Source organism: Falco punctatus, assembly GCF_963210335.1.
Source record: "Falco punctatus genome assembly, chromosome: 1".
Taxonomy (NCBI): Eukaryota; Metazoa; Chordata; class Aves; order Falconiformes; family Falconidae; genus Falco; species Falco punctatus.
In genome coordinates, this window is record NC_137580.1 from 72,024,445 (window position 1) to 72,045,235 (window position 20,791).

Sequence of the window (20,791 nt, forward strand, 5' to 3'; positions counted from 1 at the left end):
GTTGGTGCCTTGAGCTGGAAGACTCAGTAAACAGTTGATCCCCGTTTACCCTCTGTAAGTCACATATGATTTAATAGACCTCAGAGATACGTCTCCTCCATCATCCTTCTTCCAAGACAGTGAAGACAGCACAGAAGAGAAAAGGAAGAAGAAATGGAATGTTATTTCCATGCAAGGTGGCTGCAAATTACTGCCATTCCAGTATGAAAAGCCTTTCCCACCACTTCCACATGGTGATCCCACTACTGTCAGTGTTGAGAACCTTGGGCTAGGCTTTATTTAACCCTGGGAATGAAACTGAGACTATAGAGGTATCAAAGCATTACTAAAAACTAAAAAGCAGCAACTTTACAACCTTGCTGGTTATACAAAAGTTTGAGAATGTAAGTTAGGTGTGTCCTAGCACATTTTATACTTGCTTTGACTACTCAAGGAGTGTTAAGAACCTCATTTTATTTGATCTGGTCTGACCATATGAAAGGCCTAAACACAAAGATCAGCCTCCTCCATGCAGACACCACCACAGCAACACATGTTTGTGTGAAGGAGGTCAGTTCCGTACTCCTTTGATCATAGACAGGTTGGGAAAAAGTCCATGGTGGGGCACATCTTCCTGGTTTACCTCTTGAAAGTGTCTCTGGAGCAGCCACACCAGGAGATTGTCACATGCCTCCAGAGATGCTAGGCTGTTACAGCTGTCCCACTCATCTCTGAATCTCTTCTGTGACCAGGAGTTCTGGCCCTTCCAACATTTAACATCAACAAGGAACTTATAATTATTGACATCACAGCTGTGTAGTCCAGCCCTCATATTCTGGTAGTATATGCCTTCCCTGAAAAAAGAAACTTTTTTTTTTTTTTTTTTTTTTTTTTTTCCTGTGGGCCACACTCATCTTGTCTATAACTCCAGTTTTGCCAGCAGCATTACATCCCAGGATGAAAAGAGAAACTTTCGATCAGCAGTTTTACAGCCTTTGGAGAGGCAGATGTATTATCTTTAGGCACAAACAAAACAAAACAAACAATTTGCTCAGTTTGTGCTTTGTGAGTAATAATTATTACTTCACATGTGTCCTGATACTTTAGGATTATCACTTAATTAGCTAAATATAAATAAAGTAAACAATTGATGCAAGTCCCACAGGCGACCGCCTTTGGCTCTATGATGGATCCCCAAAAGAAAACCTGGCAACAGGAAGAACACAGCTCTAACAGCCACCTGCTTTGGATCTGGCATGAGTAGATGGACAGAGGCTTTTAGTCTCTTTCAGGATGCTACACTGCACAGTAGGGTATTAAAAATAGCAGCTGTGGTGTCAACATGGTTCTTTGGAGTGCTTTCAAGCCTTGTTTCTTCTCCTCAGAAGGTACATTTCAAGAGCTATAGATTCATTTTGAGAATATGCCCCGCACAAAAGGTTTCCTTTATGCTATATACACTTACCTTAGGATATTACTTTCACATATGTTATGACAGAGTGCAAACTACAGATAGGCTGTGCTCTTTTCAAAACAAAACCAGCTCCCACGTGTGCAGCATTGTCAGCATGGGTGCATTCAAAGCCCTCAGTGCAGCAGCACCACGGGCCCCTTTATGGGGTCTAGGAATGTTTCCTAGCAAACTGTCTGCACAGTTACAGAGAAGTAGATTTTAAACAATATGCAACTAAAGACATTTTTCATACTGGCCTGTTGTAAATGTCTCTGTAATACTAGAGGCTGGCGTATTTAAGGGCACTTCTCTGTGCTTTCCCTGTCTGTGGCAGCCTTAGGGAGTCAGGTCCTCTGACTGCCATTACTCTCCGAGCAAACTTGAGTGACTGAGACCTCCTCAGCCCTTCGCTTGGGCAGATACCTGTTTTTGCTATTCATCAACCACCGAACTGTGGCTGAAGGCAGGTAGGAAAAAAGATACCCTGTCATTTCTAGATCTGTAGGCAAGCCATTCCCTGAGAAATAAGGCTAAGCCAGGATGCAAAATGGAGCACAGTTGAATCGGGTGAATATGGACCCTTCTGTTTCACACTGTAGTGAAAAGGTGAAATTCAGTAGTGCCAAATGAGATTTGGCATTCTTTCTACAGTCACACCATCCAAGGCTGAAGGAATATGAGACCTGTGGGTCGAAACACATGAGAATGCTTGAATGAAACCCTGTGAAATCAGCCAGATGTGTTTACCACCATTTTACAGGACAGAAAGATGGAGGTGTATGGGCACACAGTGACAGTAATCCCAGAAATTTTCTTAAGTCCATCTTTTGACGCTAAAAGGTATTTTCTGTTTGAAAGCTTCTTAACACCGAACAAGAAATAAGGACTACTGAAATGCAGAATTCAGGGCCTTGTGGTGTGACCCTGAATATTCAAGCACTTGCAGACCTTCCATGTGGATGTCTGTGTATGTGCCTGCAAAAGAGGTATGTGCACATTAGTGGCAGAACAGACATCTGCCCAGCTGCGAACTATGTGAATCTTTGGTCTTTTGAACCCACATAGTGCCATCACATAATTTCCCTCACACAAATGTTTGCGAAGTCTGGCCCATGGTATTTTGGGAGTGAGGGATATGACACTCACAGATGTACCAATAATATTGGCAGGGAAAAATGGAGACAGGAATAACACACAGCAACATTTAAATTTTTGGCTTTAGGAGACCTTCTGTAATAACTTTCTACTCCTGCATGAAGAAGGTGGCAACTATAATATAAATAGATTTTAATTGCCTTGTTCACTGCTTTTTATTAGGATAGCAATTTACCTGTGTGCTGACTAAAGGCAGTCTGAATTGATAGGTGTCCTGACAGAAACTGCCAAGATACTAGACCGTTCTGAACAAAAATAGGTACTCAAAATTAGATCAGGACATTTCTGCCACTTGCTTTATCTCAAGTTGATAAGACAGTGCTAATAAAGAGTTCTGAAATCCTCTCTGCAGCACAGCATTTAAATCGCAGAACAGTATTTTATTTTCCTTAAATGAGCAATTAATATTAGTCAGCCAGGAAAGTAACAGGCCGTAGCTCTTATAAACCCTGCTTCCTCTCCCGTACTTCTCTGCTTTACACACAGAATGCATGCTAACGTACAGACTCAGCTACAGAGGAGACCCCCAGGCACTGCTGCAAACACACCGTGTGCTGTGTCCCTTCCATTGGTGCATCCTTCACTGGGCAAATGTGAGAAGCAGGTACAGCATCGAGGTCTTCGCTGCCTGTTTCCCTACTCCACCAGCTGGGAAAAGTGAGGGCAGGGGCAGAGGTGACTGAGGGGCTGGGCCTCATCTCCCCAGCCACAAACCTGCCACTTGGCTGATGTTCCACTTGAGTGGCCTGCCAGGACTGAGAGGAGCCTGTTCACTCTCTGTGGGGGCCCGCTGGTCACCCCTGTTCCACTGAGCTGGCAACCTGCTTCGCTGGTGCAAAACTGAAAATTAAAACAGTGGCAAAGTGTCTTCTAAGTAAGCTAATTAAGCAGCGGACAGGAGCGCCTTGGAGCAGCTTCCTGTGATCAGAGCACTTAGCCAGCACTGCTGCAGATAAGGAAGCGCAGGCGGCACTGTTTTTTATTCTCCCTTTGTGGGCTTGATCTTATTGCAGAAAACAAATTTACCAAGCATGAATTATTGCTAAAATTCTTAATGTTTTGGCAGAGAAGAAAGTCAGATGCAGATACTAGTAAATACGCATGACTGTGGGTGAGGATGCCTCTCCTCAGCACACTGCACTCTCCCAACTTTCGGCAATGAGCTGCTGTGAGAATTATTTCAAAAGACCGGCTGCAGAAAAAGGATCAATTAATCTGCCAAGCGAGTTTTCGAATCCATTCTCAATGCCACTGATAGCTGGAGACCCCCTCCCTGTGCTTGGTAATTACCCCAATATTTCCTGCACGCTTGTTTAAACGGCTTACTCTTGGGCTGCCTATGAAGAAGAGCTCTCCCTCTGCCGATCTGAGGCAGGGGAGAAAGGCAGCTCGCCTTATCGCTCTGCTTCACTCCATCTGCAGGCAGCGGGGGGGCTGCCTAATCGTCATCCCTGGGACAGGGGACGAGCAGGCTGGGGGACGCAGATAGATGTGACACCAAAGGAGACCGGACTTTCCTACCGCGCTGGTGCTGCAGAAAACTCATCATGCTCTCGCCATTTCAAAGGCGAACAAGGAGCCCCTTTAAACCGGAGGCCTGTCCCTTAATTATACAAATGCAGCGATCAAAGTTATTATCTGTCCTTACAAAGGCCAGAGCTTTAATTGAATGGTGTGTCGCTACCTTTGAGAGAAAGTATTCACTACTCCTGGAGAGCAAAGTGGCAGGGGGGAGGGGAATGGAAAAAAAGAGAGCAAGCAAGAGGAAAAGAGCAAGAGGAAGAGAGATGGTATTTAACAACCAGTCTGCTTTATATGGAAATGTAATGAATATGGTTGATAAAAAAAGGGAGAGACAAAAGTTGTGAAGTTTCAAGCTGTGAAAGAACTTCAAAGTGTATTCAAATGTCACATTGATTTTTCTTCAAATCTCTAAGTAGTAAGTTTTTCAAAAGAGGAATATGATCCCCTATTTTATCCACTAATGTTTTATCTACAAAAAGGGGAGAAAAAGCACAGTGTTTTCCTTTCACATGATATAATCCTTATATTGGAAGTCTTTATCTTTTTTTTTCTAACAAAAGATTTCTTCCACATCTTTGAAAACGGTGACGTCTTCACCATATTTGTGTATTGTATGTTAAACTCTGAAGAATTTTGGGTCTGAGACCCTGCTCTACATTGAGATAAGTGGGGGTTAGCTGTACCACACTGGGACCTCATTACCACAGTACTCCAAGCCAACAATAATAAGTTTCATGGCAAGAAACAATAGGACAACTCTAGGAGCAACCTTCAAAGAGACACCAATCAACAAGATTTTGTATCGTGGTGGTGATATGTTGGCAAAGTAGCACATTAAAATTATGCTAATTATTAAGGCAATGACATAGTCCAATATGAACAATTTAGTTCTAAATCAAAATTGACAGCAGGACTATATATCATCTTCAACAGCCTACCATGGATTTAGTCACCAGGAAGAATCCATTTTATGCCCCAAAAACCTGATTGCCAGTTGTCTTACACGTCCACCACTTTCCATGATAGCTTGGTAGAAATTCCAGATAGCACCTCTGAGAAGCAGGGCATAATTAATGCAAAAAATCATTAGAGGGAACAAAAGCCACTTTATGGTAAACTATGAGTATCTACAGCTCTTCTTACAGCCTGAGCTCCTACAGCAATGCAAAGGAGATGCTTATGCAGCACTCACTGTATAGGGATTACTCTGTAAATATGCAAACCTCAAAAGGAGAGAAATGGAAAGAGAAACAAATGTAATATATTTCAAGAAATTGTGATTTCTAAGCTGATCTCAAAGTTTTTGAGTGAGTGGTTTCATAGTCTTCCAGAAATAGCTTTCAATCAGAGAGGCTATTTCGGACTTTGATGCTGCTCTGGGAGCCCACTGCATATCAAACATATTCTGCTGAAGGCCTTATAATTATAATACTGCAAGGAAAAGACGAGATAAAAATAAGGATCAAACTGAATCGCAATGGTTGTATCTTTGTTCTGTGGTGCACTTTGCAGTCCTGGCAATAGGTGTAAACCCTGGCTGCCTCCTGGTCTTGTAGAGGCTGCATTCCCTTGCAGACTGGAGAGAAATCTGGTGTGAATAGCATAAGGAGCACCCACTGCATCTCTCACTCAGGATAATCAAGGTATTAGGACTGCATGAAGACCACAGAACACACCTGCCTTAGGTCACTCACATGATTTGTTACACTTGGCAAAATAAATTGAAATCTTTGGTGGAGTTTTTTTTTTCTTTTTTCTTTTTCTTTTTTTTTTTCTTCCTTTATATATATATGTGTATATATATATATTTATATATTTAGCTTAAGATTTAGCCCTGTTAGTGAGAAATCACAGGAATGGAATTCTTTTCTTTACCCTGTCCAGTTCCCTCACAAGTGAATTTCAGTGCTAATACTATTAAATCCAGACAGAATACGCTCAGATTTGTATGGACAGTGGCCCAGAATTTGGATTTCTTACTTAAAGAGATTTGCATTTGGGCATCAGCTGGTAGTGGGAAGGGTGCCTCAGTCAGCTGCCTAAGATTGCTCCTTTGTGGAGGAGTCCTAAAGCGAGGTGATATAGGGACAGGGTCTCAGCTACACCTCTGCCTGAGACGCTGTAGCTGTTGCACTTTGTGGAAGGGCAGGCAGGTGTAAAATATAACAGTGCTATCCCAAAATACTTGTAAAATAAGGGTTTCTTCAGCCAGAGGAAAGCTGTAAGAGTCTGTCTTTCAATAAGTGTTTTGAACAGTAAAAAATACTGCTGTAGAATACAGAGGTTGTAGTGAGAAAAAACTGGATATATTTATAGTTAAGCAGATACATTTTTTTTTTTTTTTTCAAAGACTTCAGCAGCAATCCTTACATTCCCAGGTGGAGTTCTCCACTCCATCTGCTGACAGCTTTGAAGTCAAAATAACCACAGTTAAAATTCCTGCTGTAGGGACAGTGATGGTGCTGGCACTGGGGCAGCTTCCCAGGGCTGCTCGAGGAAGACTTTTGGTGTAGCCAGTATTTGCAAGAATCCCTTCTTCCCAAGCCCTTGCAGTAGGAACAAGGCAGGCCTTCAGCTATATCCTCCTGGGTCATATGTAGAAAATAGATCCAGTCCTTCCACTCAGGGATTCCAGAGTACTTTCTGTGGGGGCTTAGACTCTAATGCAAATGCAAATGGGATATGTGATATGTAAGTAGCCTGAGCCAGGGCTAAAAGTGTGATGCCTACAAAAGACAAAGGGAATGTCAGGAGTGAGGTTTTGCAGATACCCTTGATGGCTGGTCCTTCTGACACAGATCTAGCAGGACAGGATGGATGGAGCCACCATGAGTGAAACTGAAAGAGAGGAAAACCAAATGGATGAAGTAGGCACCACAGTGACACAGCAGAAAAGAAACAAATGATATATTTTTCCCTGCCCAAAGCATTCAGATGAATGAGTAATTCTTTTAAAGCTGTGAGTCCTTTCTGGCTTTCTATACAGCTCCCGGCAGCTTTTTGCCGTGTGTGCTCCTCTTTCTGTGACCACTTTCACTATCTATGCTCACAACTGTGTTCCTGTAACCTGCTCATGCAACACTAATTAGTGAGGTTTTCTGAGCAGGTGGTTCTAGCCCCAGGAATACCTGCTAAATTTTGAACACAATTAGATATAAGATCTGAATAAGGATAAATGTAATTCTTCACCTCTATATGGAAATACCAATTTGTCTTGCTCCTGCTTTGTAATACAAATACCTGCTTCCTAAGAAAACTGAAATATACCCTTCTTGTGCTACATTTTCAGTTACCTATGAGATAATTCTCACAAACTTCACAGGGAAAGGTTTGTTTGCTATTTAAATTCCACTGATGGAAAATTTATCCAAAGTAAGCAGGATGCACCAAATTTCTATGGTTACTGGCTGAGATAAAAGATTCTTTTGGATGCCATGGAGAAGAAAGGGTTGCCATCAGACCTAAGGAGCATTACAAACCTTAACTTGCTCATGCTCCATTTCAAGGTGTATTTCCTTCACCTTGCCTATTGTAATGTAAGCACATTGCATTTTAAAGCAAAATAAAAACCTTATCATTACAGACATTACTACTGCAGTTTTGGACACCTGGTGTGATAAACTCCTTCCCTGCTGCCTCCCCAGACATTATTAGCTCCTGTTAGCATTGGAAGCCTTCATTTACATTATCCAGCTTTGTAATAACAAACGACCCCTCCAATGGACACCTCTTCTGAAAACTCATTTTCAGAAGCTTTTTTAAAAAATCCAGGAAAGTTAGAGCCATTCAGTTATAAATTCTTCTAAAGAGGAATTTTCTACGCAATTGTGGCTGTTTTTCTTCCAAAGATTTCTCTCACACTAGAGAGCCATTATTTGCCCCTGTGGGAGATGCCATGGCTTGGTCTAAAATTATAATCATCTAATACTTGGACTATACTCAGATTGTTAGTATATTTCCTTGAAGCTGAGATTAAGCTCATCAGGCTGCAATTCTTGAAATTGATCTTTTATTCAGTTAAAAAAGAATAATTTCTTTTATTCTAAGTACAGGCATCAGGCTGGATTTTGCCTTTTAAAGGGAACAGCTGCTATTTTTAATGATTTATTGCCAGTATCCTCCCTGTTTCGCACTTTATTTCTTTCAGAACCCCCCCGATGAATACCATCTGGTTCAAGTGATTTACTATGCTTGCATTTCATGAGCTGCTCTGCGACATCCCAAATTAAGACAAGGAAAATACAGTCTGGGTTTCAGGAAAATCTTTCTGACAGATCTATTAGACTACGGAGTAATCTTTCAGTGAGAGCCTCATTGTCTGAGACATTTATAGCAAGACTGGACAAAGCATTGGTAAAATATACTGCAGGGGACAATTCTGCATTAGCAGAAGGATAGTCTAGATATATGGCTCTGAAATTGAGTTGGTCAGAAAAAATTTTAAAAGAACCCTTTTCTGTCAGAAAATATGGTTCTGACAAAACTAAAAATACTTTGCTAAACTGTGTTGATTTTCCTGAATATTATTTCAAAAAGAAAGAAAAAGGGAGGGTTTTAATGTCCAAGTGTCATGCTGCAGTCTTTTCAGAATTAAGAATTTAATTTTTTCTGTGAAATATTTATTTATCCCACTTCTGTACTACTTTCTGTAACAGAAAAATAAATGCAAAATATTTGCAATAACTTAAATTTACTATTCCTTCCACCAGAATTGTACTTCCTAGAGAAATACTAAAAAGTGTAGTTCTGTCCCATTAAAAAATGAAAGCAAATAAGAAATATCGTATAGCTTCATCACTGAAATTTGCCTTCCAACACACTCCTGAAAGTTTTCCATGGCAAATGTCATGTCTTTATGTTCCATGTTTACAACACTTTTCTCTGCATTTTCCCTTTCCCTATGTCATTTCAATGCTTAGTACCTCAGTTCCTTCCAGATTAAAAGAATAGGAATGTGCATTTTGCTCCGAGAAGTAGAACTGAAAGGCACTTCATAACAGCGTATATTTTTACTAGTGAATATCTTTCTCATTCCCTGTGGCTTGGCTTCTTTATTGTCCTCAGGTTGCTTTGCAGTTTGGTTCCGCTTTCATTGATGTGCTTTATCCTTCCAGCTATAATATAATTGGAAATCTTAATCATGGTTGAAATCACTCTAAAGACAGGCATGGAGAAGCAGTCCAACTCTGAGGTGGATTGGGTATTTTTTTCTGAAGCTTGGCTGGTCACAAAAGTTTCTGAAAACCTTTCTACTTTCTTCAAGAGTAGGAGACAAAGTACGGGTTCCTTTATAAACAAATCAAATTTCTAAACTGTCAAAGCCCCATATTTATTTTTGAAATCCTGGAATCTAGCCAGTGCTTAATAGCTTTGAATATTACTTTCCTTAGAAGCAGAAATATTTGAAAACTGCTAGTTGCTTCATCTTTCTAAAGGAAGCAGCTTTCTGAAAGCATTCTGTTACTCCTTGATCTATGGACTCTATTGGGTCTTCCCCTCCTTTAATCACTGTTTGAAGCCTAATATCTTCCACAAACTAAACCAAGAATCTGCAAAAAGCAGACATGCCTGGACTCCCACTTACATTCCTCCCACGGTGAATTTCTTCCCTTTTCTTTCAAAAATTCTGTCTCCTGCCACCAAGAAAATTATCTCCTGCTATCAGTGGCAAACTACCTTTCTGTCTCTAATGAGCCCTAGATGCTTCCCACACACATCTTGTCTCCTTGGAGAGGATCTGGAAGACAGGAGGATTTCCTTCCTGCTTCGTGGGATCCATCTGTGTTCCATGAAGGACCGGAGGAGGGAAACATTCCCAGCCCCATCTGCAGAATCAAGGCTATAAGCAACTATCACATTTCAGTGATACCTTAGCAAGGTATGATCATACCTTGTAAAGGTAAGGTTGCTAAGGTCCCCATATGTGGTTTTAAGGATCTTTGCTCATTCCTAAGCTTTAACATAATAGAAGGTGGACACAAACTAGACATCTTCTGGCAGTGCCTCTTATGTGTATAATAAGCCTCTCCTGCTTCACACCAAAAGATAAAGCTTTTAACAGGGTATGGAGAAAGAAGGCTCTCTGTAGCCCTGTTTGCTTTTTAACAAAGAGAAAACTGAGAAATAGCTACCGGGTAGCTCTCACAGTCTTGAGAGAGAAACTTTCCTGAACCCAAGCTGAAACACAGAAGGTGGATAGACATCTCTGGGTTCTTGTACAAGCAGTAACTTATAGTAATAATGCCCCATGGTTCATTTGGTAGGAAGAGAGAGGAAAAAGGAAGTCCCAGATAGGCAGAAAGAGGAAGAAACGTGACTGGATTTTTTTGAAAGATTTCTTGTCATAATGCAAATAGCCACACTAACCTGCAAGGAAACCTTTGTTTCAACTCCTGTAACATCTGCTGTAGGACTCAAGTCGTAAGGACTTAACCGTGCTTAACATAAGATAAATGCACCACTCTCACACACTCTCAACACACCCTTGAACTGCTTTAGGAAATATTTGAATTCACCACATAGATTTTTTTCTGTGTATTTTGCACATAGGGAAGAGGTGAATCATGTCATTGATATGTGAATACAAGTACATTGGGCTTGTATATACTCATGTAAACTTCTCGCATAAATACAGCCGATATGATTTTGGCCCTTGTTGGGAAAGGAGTGATCCTTTCTGATGGTTCTCTGTGCCTTCCCAGCTGCAGGTATCAAAAATGTTTACTTTTTGCGGCAGTGTTCATTTTGGTTGTTAGGCATTTTCCTTGCAGTTTTAAAACCTGATCTTCAGTGACCACACCGAAAGGGACTTTGTCAGTAAGGGATACAGGAAGGCCTAAGTCTCCCTCTCAGAGGCTGGGGTGAGGTGGTCCAAAGGACCAGTGCCATTCTGAGAGGATGCTGTGTGCAGAGAAGACTGTAATTAACATTCCCACATCACGGTCAGGCCTGTGATGGTGAGACAGTGAACTTGATGCAGGCAGGTATGCTGAATGTACTTACGCTTTCAGTTTCAACATCAGAATTAAGCAAATAATAACAAAAAGTTTCTAGTCAAGAATAAATCTATAAATGAATTCTAGCACAAACAGTGCATTCTGCCCCATCATGAAACATTTGTGCATATCTGTGATAAAAATAGTCATTAATCTTCTCATTTCAATCCCTTCATTCAGATTCAATATTTGATAATTACCTTTAACTGCTTCTAAGATGTTACTCTTGCTCACATCCATTCACACACGAAGGTGCCTGACATTTAGTGGCAAACATGAAAGAGATTGATCTTCCCAGGACAGGACTGAGCTCATCTGCTGGACAAGCATTTCCACTGCTCTACAGGAAGTAAAGTATTTCAGATTCCAGAAGCCTTGCACAGTATTTCAATCCTCGGTTAATATCAATGATTACTTTTTAACAGACATTAAACACACGTACATACACATGTTCAAATTTGTTGTCCAGAACATGCTAGAAAAAGGACCCAAATACCTCCAGATTAAATATCATTCTATACTGAAATAGTAATAATTAGCAAAGCAAGCAGGCATACAAGTAATGCTTGAATAAGAGGATAGTTGAAACTATGTCTTAGAAGTTTAGTCGGTGGATCAGGAAGCATGTTCTTCACCTTTGATTTCAGAAGTATAAATGAAAACATTTGCCACCTACATATGCAAAAGCAAAATTAAGGCAAACATTATCAATTTCATTGAGTCTGCATTAGGAAGGCCAAGTCTGTGAAAAGACTGATGAAGCATAATTGACCGTGTCACCTTCTAGCTTAAGGAGCTATGTTATTGCCAGATCAAAGAGGTCAAGTTTTAAATAACAGGGTTGGTTTTTTTTTTTCAGATCCAGGGAAAACTATTAAAGTTAAAAGGAGTTATAATGCAACTTAATGTCTTTGCCTGTTTTATTTACATTTTATTCCTAGTATGGAACAAAAAGGGTACAGAAAAATAGCAACCTGAAGGCAAAAAGGAATTTCATGATAATGTCAGTTTTAATTATTTAGTGTTAGATGGTTAGATTCTGACACTTTTATTCACATTGTTGCTTAAGTCCATAAATACTTTAACTAATTTCAACTGTAGTATGTCTTTGCCTCCATAAAAATAAGAGGATGGGAATCTGACTTCTAAATCCTGCAGGAAAAAAATCACTGCATTTTATTCTGGATCAGATCTGCTGATTGATGTTTTGCTGTCCCTCAGGGAACAAGGCAAAATATTTCTTATTCTTCCTTTGGTTAGCGGATCGCTCTTTAGAAACATAGCTGACTCGGAGTGGACACGCTGTCAGTAAAGCACTATCTTCGGGCATATACCACTTATCATAAAAGGAATATTTTATTACTAAGCCTAAAAATTCAAGTTTCATTTCTTCTATACAGGAGAGGTGAAACTCAAAGAAGAACATTGCAACCTATCTGCAACTAGCTACTCCATTCTCTGACTGTCTATAACAGGAACAGAAAGCACGGTGCTCAACAAGTAGCATGCATAACTCTGCCCACTGCACGCTCCCGGAATTCCAACAGATTCTGTGAAGTTGCTGCCAGACTACATAAGCGAAACCTGAAGCTGAAACAACTCCATTATGTATCTTCATCTGCTGAAGTAAATTAATTTGGAGTGGCAGTATACAGGTAACCTTATTTGTTTTATTTATGAGTTACTTGTCTCAGGTCTCACCTCCTAATAGGAACTTAGGTGAATGCCTCTAAGTGAATTTTAGTACTCCTGAGAGAAACTGCAATTTGATTTCTGACTCCAGGTCACAAGACTATCAAATGAGTTTCTATTTTCTCAGTTTTCTGGGCAAGCAGGTCAGGGGGTGTCCTGTGAGACTGATTAAACTAGACAAAAGTGGATCATGCTTTGGTCTGGATAAAAGTATGCACTTGAGAATCATGGTGTTAAAAGCCAACAGTAGTCTAAATATTCTCATGTGGGGTGGGAGAGCTGGAAAGTTACTGGCCTACAAGAACACTTCCATTACTATAAACATGTATTTTAATCTACACAGAAATACTATAAAATGCCTATTGGAATATTTTCGTGCCACATCCACATTCATTATCCTGTTTTAAAATGCAGCATTAAAACTGATGTAGTTAGCTGAGGTCATTACCATACCACTATCAGATAATTTCAGTGCTTACACTAATTAAAATGATGGCATTATAAAATAAACCCATCTCATGAGACTCAATGCTCAAAATGCCCAAAATGAGCATTCCAGGTTGCTTGTGGAGAGCTTTTTGGGAGCTGGAGTTACATGTCCACGGCTGCACACCCCTATCATCTCCCCTGAACTGGACTGCCCTTGCTTCTTGTTGCCCAGGCAATAGCAACTAAACAGTCACTGGTTTACCTTTTCAGGGGAAGGACAATCTTTAGAGAAGACACCTGTTTCTTGGTTTCTGTAGTCTCTATCATGGTAGGCACTGGTAAAACCCTGTAGATCACTTCAGATCAGTTGGCTTTCCTGTGACCAGTCTGGATCTTGAATATGTTCTTTAAACACTTTTATGCAGTGTGTGAAAAGATTTACTACCAGATACAATCTTTTCTCCTTGTTTTTTAGAAAAACTCAGCTATTTTTCACTAACATTGAGGTTAAATGGGGAAAAATGTTAACAAATGTTAAAAGCCCATTAGAAAAGTCTCCCAGGTGCCAGTGTCCTCTATTGCTACCAGAAGGCAAAAAACCAGTTCACACAAACCAGAATGTTAAATTTTATTTTTTGAAAAAATTACAAACTGAGCCTTTTTAGGATGCAAACTTACTTTTGCTTCTCAAAGCACAGTTGACAATAAAAACACAAGTCTGATACAGCTTTAACGTTTGTAAAAATAGTTATGTCCCAAATACTTTTGACATACTGGTATTTCAAAATCTACTAAAGTTTATTATGAAATTACATTTATAAATTAACTGATCTGTTGGCCATTATGACTTAATAGCTAGATATTTATGGTAATATCATAATGTGAGTAAGATATAATTAGCCTCAACTTTTTAGCTTTACAGAGAAAACAATTTAATTATGGAATCATTTTTAAAGCTTCACAGACAGATAAAACCAATTTAAAAAGGAAAAAGACTCATCAGTTTTTAAAGGTATTTTCTTCATAAGAAGTTACTGAAGCAGAACATGAACCAGCCTGTTGCTGTTTTCAGGAAAGAAATAATGAAAATGTAGTTCAGACCTCACCTTTCAAAGAGATCACGTTCTATCTTCTGCTCCTTCTTTGAAAAATTGTATCAAGAACGTAAAAACTGTATTAGTCACAATTATATGAGATTATATTATTTTATAGCTTCATACACAGAAAAGTGCTATGGTGGTTCAGAGCAGATTAGAGAGTATGCACAAAAATGATGTGAATTCAAATAATGAACAGTAGAATTGATTTTCATTGAGTTCAATAAAATTTTAATGGCTAAGATCAGAATTGTAATTTAGCATGTATCAGAACTTCATAATTTGGGTTATAAGTGAAGACACTTCTTCCTTAGGGGACAGGTCAAAATGACTTTCTGATAACTGCTTAAATAAACTTGAGTTAAGCAAGCAGATTTACTTGAATTAAGGGAGAACCACAGGATCCAACTTGATGTCTAACTGATGCCACTGTGTATTAAGCTATTGCAGAGTGTGGGGGAACTTTTCTGGGTGATTTGCTTTCCCTGTTTTTCAGCATTATTTTTTTTTTCCGTGTTTTTCAGCACATCAAATCTGATCTAAATATTGCTGCGGATGCCTTAGTGCTTGTATACATGGAAACATCTTCCCACCAGCTACAGAGCGAACACAGTTTATTTGCTTAAACCTAGGTCAGTTTGATTCCTCCAGATGGACTCCAACCATTTATAACATGGAGTGGGTCTGAAGTAACAACTTTCATAAAAAAGCTTGGTTTGTAACTAGCTTTTAAATTACCCACACTCCAGAATTAGGTGTTTTCATTACAGGTGTTAGCAGTCATGGGTGAGAGAAAAGGATGGGATCCAGAAAGTCAGGAGTCAATTGGACATAAAGATGCTGGTTTAGATGGTGGACTTACCTAAGTCTTCTATGCAATAACAGATATCAAGGAAAAGCATGGGAAAATGCCATTCTGGTGGATAAGGGAAAAGTTAAGACTAAAAATTAGCCAGCTATCATTTTGATAGGCAGAAAGGAGTAACTCAAGAACAGTGGGTGGCTTGATGTGCCCCATTGATTTGAGAAGATTGTGGCACTGAATTGAAGTTTTAATCCTTCAGCTTTGCAATGGATGAAAGATGACTAGAAGAGAAGAGGAGGATGGAAGGACTCCATGGAAACAGAGAACCAGAGCCCATCACTTTTATCAGTTTCTTCTGACTGGTTATTGGGATACCTCTAAGCTCTCAGATGACAAAAGCTCCAGGTTTGTGGCTTGGGGACACACTTCAGCCGTTTCTGGACTCTGCACTGGATCAAGACCCAGTCACAGATACAGCTGCTCTGCCACTGAGGCAAGGTGGCAAAGCCATTGGAAGGGCACCTAGGTACGCATCCCCAAAACCAGACACAAGGTATTTTATTAAGCATCTCATTTTGAACAAGGTGGGGACCAGGACCCTGTAGCAGGCTGTGCTCCTTGCAAGCCACTATGTGTGTTCCCAGCTAAAGACAGTAGGATGTTAAAAAAGAAACTGCTTTAGAAAGCAGCTCAACTTCTGATCTTTTGTTTACCTTGGCTTGCATCCAAAATTCTCAAAGGAAAAAGGGTATCTTAAAACTTCAATTAAAAGGCTGCACAGTATTCTCAAATATATTCAGTAAAGGGGATAACGTCAATATCAACAACATTTAGAAGCAGTCTGAGTAGAAATTTGTATGTTCTTTTGAAATAAATGCATTACCTTGAAAAAAAAATTTCGCTTGCCAATTTCTAACTGAAACATGCCCTAAGAGTGTGAATATTAGGCCCTTCTGAAATGGGGTGACAAAATTAATTTTTATACAATTTTCTGTTTAGTGATACCATTCCCTTTATGGAAATGACAGTGGAGTCTACTTTGTTTGTTTGCAAACTGTTTCTGGTATTATCTGTCAAACCTCAATTAAACATACTTTGGTATCGTATAAAAAGTGTGCAGATGCACCAACTAAGCAGAAGAATTAATTAGCTGAAATATGCCAACCCTGTACCAAGAGAACTATGAATATTCATTGGCTTAGTTACACAACAGGTAATCAACTATTCTGTTTATGAATTTTGTCAATAGTGCCATCAGTTACTGTATATTTTCTCAGAAAGCCATTTTTAAAAGACATTCTAAGCTCATAAATCATGTCTTTTGAGAAGCATACACACATATCCATACCATAATATGTATTGAGAATTATATACATCTACATATCTGAAATTATTCTGGAGCTTCTGAATACCAGTACACATTTAAAAATGTGAGGGTACGTGTGCTTCTAGAACTATCAATGTCATACCCTACGTGGGGTTCCACACGTAGAAACTGGACTTGACAGCTCACACTGAGTGTTGTTCATACATTCAGGACTCAAAGCTGTGAGTATGCAGCACCACACAGCACCATGTCTTGTGCAAGCCCATGGGACACTTATGCAACAAGACTCAAGGCATGCAGAGTCAGTATTTGTAAGAAAAGATGCTCCTGCAGGCTAAAAGGGAAGTAGGAAAGTAGAGCACAGCAGAGGGAAAACCAGTTCTAAGGCAGAAGCAAGGAACTATCTGAATTTAAAAACCAGACCAATCTAAAATTCTGCTTTCCTTATGGTCAATCTATATGGATAGAAGTCATGGGGTTTTTTTACCTTTCATTTCATGGAGTTATGACCTACAAGCACCTGTGTTATCCTGCAGCTCTGCTGAAACTTGTCATCATTTTCTGCTGTATGCCACCACTTATAGTTGTATTGTGTGTGAAAATGACCACAGAAGATGACAGAGAATGAGTCCCTCCACCTCCCTACAGCTCAACTGTATTTTTTTGGCAATTTTGCATGATAACCTTTAGTTTCTTCCTACTCAAAGTCCTGGCAATTAAGAAGTCAATTTTGTGTAAGAAGATGCCTTACATCACTGAACTGTTCCTACAGACCATTACTGAAAGGCTTCTTAAAAATTCCCAGTGGTGGCCAGTGTGTTGCTCCTCCTGTGGTCATCTACGACACAGCTTCAGGACCACGGGAAAAGGGAACATAGAGGAAAGCAGCAACTGTGCCAGTACCAGAACAAGTTACACCCAAAGGGCTGGTAGCTGTGGGCAGAAATGACAAGGAAAAAACAAACCCCAGTCTATATGTCAATATAACCCCTGTTGTATTGACATTACATAGATCTGTAAATATTTATTGCTGTTTCTTCTGTGGATTAAGGTCACTTGTCTCCCTAAATTCTGAACAGGTACATAATCAAATTGTACATGTTCATTTTCATACTTACCATTATTCTAAAAACAGAGTGTTATTAACATCTGTTTTATACCGTCTTTATTGAGGACTGCAGAGAGAAATGTTAGTGGATCTTTAAGCTGCAAATTAACAGTTCGCAGGAAAGATGTAAGTCAGGGTAACTAGTATGTTCCCTAAATGTATAATATAAATATTGTATGATTTTTAGGACTCTTTCCAGTTTGTCTGAGGATTAGCGAAACTCAAAGTATGCAGAGTCTTTCCTTTAGTGGCAGGAATCATTGTGTTTAGAAATAATTTTCTTGCATTACGGCAATCAGACTCTGTTAAACCTGTTATGATTTCCCAAGTCTTAAGGAACAGCAAACAAATAGTATGTATAAAGCAACTGAAAATATTCTAGTATAGATGGGAACAGAAATACAGGCCCAGAAGGAAGTTTTAATTCTAGCACTTCTTTAATTTTGAGAGATTTCTGTGTATGGGCAGGTCAGAGAAAGAGAGGGGTGTGTGATATTTCACAGGACTCAGAAAAACCAAGCCATTCCCCTGACCCTGCTTCTCCTTCATGCTGCTTGATATGGAGCTGTGACTTCACGGGATCACAGACTGGCTGAGGTTGAAGGGACCTCTGGAGGTCATCTAGTCCTCTACTCAGGCAGGGACACCCAGAGATGACTTCCCAGGACCATGTCCAGAACACATTTGAATATCCTTAAGGATGGAGACTTGCCACATAGGTGCTTGCTGTTTGGGCTGATGGCACAACTGGCAGCTGTGTAACATGATTGTAACTTTATATGTAGATCAAACTGGTAGGAAATGAGAACCATAAATATTTCATGATAGCGAACAAATGGAGAGAAATGGGAATTTGTTCTATTGCTGCTGCTCAGTACAGGGGGGTCTAGTGAGTACAGGCACTTCTGCTCATTTCCCCAGACTTTGATATGTCTCCCTTAGGCTTACATAATTTATCCCTATAAATCCACAGTCTATACCGAGCCTTTCACAGTCACTCAGATCCTTGCATCCAGCTTCATTTTCTCTTTCAGTTTGCTGTTTCCTTGCACTTAGTATACTCTGACTTCCTTTACATCCAGACACAAATTGGTCAAACAGACGTTGTCATGCCCATTTACCACTGGCTTCTGGCTTTCTTTTTTCTCATTGTCCAGTCTTCTTTCTGGATGCTTTTTCATCTTTCTGTTTCCCCAGTCCCAGAATTTCCTTGAAACCCTATATGATTCCTGTTTATTTTCTCATACCATTATTGTCATGTGTGTTTTCTCCATTCATCTATTTCCTGCCTTGAGTAAATTTTGTGTCCTACATAAACACCCACGCTCATCAAAAACTTGGTCCCTGTCTGTCATGGTTTCTCTTCCTACCTCCTACCTTGAACCCAACAGTTGATCCCATTTTTTCTAATATTTTCTGTGATACCTTGTTCTTAATGGGATCTCCACCCTGAAGTTAGAACAGATGCAGCATTTTCAAGAACAAATTTCTGACGTGCTAGCTTTCAAAAGCTTCTAACCTTGGGCAGCTTGTCCTGTACCACAGTTCTTCATGCCCTCAGTTGACACAACTCTTTATTAAGCTACATGTTAAATCAGACCACTTAAGCTCCAAAAAAGAAGCGTTTGGCTGATTTGACATTTTCCCTAAGATATTAAAAGTGAAATATGATCAACATAGAAAATATCAGTCTCCACGTTGAAGAAATTAAAGCATAAAAGCAGTTGAAAAATGTTTTTTTACAATGCAGGATGTTGGACAGCCTTAAAAAAAATCCCCACATGATACCTAGTAAGACAAGGAACAATTTATAAAGTCTTCTCTTTTCTGTTCATTCAGCAGCCCTGACTTTGCTGTAAAGCAAGACTATAGTTTAATGGTACAACCTGTAACGTTAGTCATCTCCTGAAATAACAGCTGAAAAAAGACACTAAGGTGCTGAAGCGTGTCCAGAGAAGTGCAACAAAGCTGGTGAAGGCTCTAGAGCACAAGTCTTATGAGGAGCAGCTGAAGGAACTGGGGTTGTTTAGCCTGGAGAAAAAGAGGTTCAGGGGGGATCTTACTGCTCCCTACAACTACCTGAAAGGAGGTTGTAGAAGGGGGTGGTAGGTCTCTTCTCCCAGATAATAAACTATAGGACAAGAAATGGCCTCAAGTTGCACCAGGGAAGGTTTAGATTGGATATTAGGAAAACTTTCTTCACTGAAAGGTGGTCAAGCATTGGAAGAGGCTGCCCAGGGAGGTGGTGGCATCACCATCCCTGGAGGTGTTTAAAAAATCACGTAGATGTGGTGCTGAGGGACATGGTTTAGTGATGGACTTGGCAGTCCTGGGTTAACATTTGGACTTGATGATCTCAAAGGTCTTTTCCTACCCAAATGATTCTAGGAGTCTATGATTCTATGAGACTTGTTCCTTTTTCACATATGTATTTTATGGAGTACATGCTTGATCTCAAATGATGAGGACGACATCGTACACATTTTCTGCTTTCCTGATTGCACAGAGTAAAACATCACCAAAGTAGAATACAAGCTCTAGGAATTTGCACTGGGAGATATTCTATTTGTCTGCCTAACAAAAATGGATTGCACACAATGATCCTGATGGTGTTTGGCCTAGATAAAATCCCCTAATATTAAGAGATCACTAAGAAAAACAGAACGGAGTTGCAAGACAGGAACATACAACTGCTGTTTGATGTTACCAAACAGCCCATGTAAGCGATCATTAAAATGCAAATTTTCAAAAAGAAAAGATGCAACAGTAATTGCTTTTTTTGCCAAGTCAGGTAAAGCCCTTAAAGACATCAGATAATCCACTGACATGGATGAGAATGCAACATATTTGTTTCTTACAGGCATCTGTCAATCATGGCAGATGAGAAGACTAACCAGTGTATACATCTACCTGTTCTCAAATGAAGATGAATGGTAACTTTATTCTCAGTTTCAGAAGATCTAAACACTTGGCTGAATTGATCATTGGATGTAATAATTTTCTTTGTATTTTCATCAAAACTTGCAAAAGAATTCTCTAACAGATAAGCAAAAACAAAAGAGGAAAACATACTGCCAATTTAACAGAAGATACTGACCAGCAGAGGAATATAAAGAAATACAAATTTTCTAATATTATTTTTTATGGGACAGATACAATTCAGTGGAAATTTATTAACTATAAAAAAGAACAAACATAAGGAAAACCACCCACCAAAAACCCCCAGT

The 20,791-nt window shown here is 39.6% G+C and overlaps 1 long non-coding RNA gene across 1 annotated transcript in view; it reads left to right on the plus strand.

Annotated features, from left to right (window-relative positions):
- LOC308055436 overlaps positions 1 to 20,791 on the plus strand; it is a 210,625-nt gene that overhangs the window by 143,457 nt on the left and 46,377 nt on the right. Inside the window, exon 4 of the long non-coding RNA XR_013924527.1 lies at positions 1 to 20,791. This exon is cut by the window's right edge and continues 19,323 nt beyond it. This is a non-coding gene — a long non-coding RNA (uncharacterized lncRNA).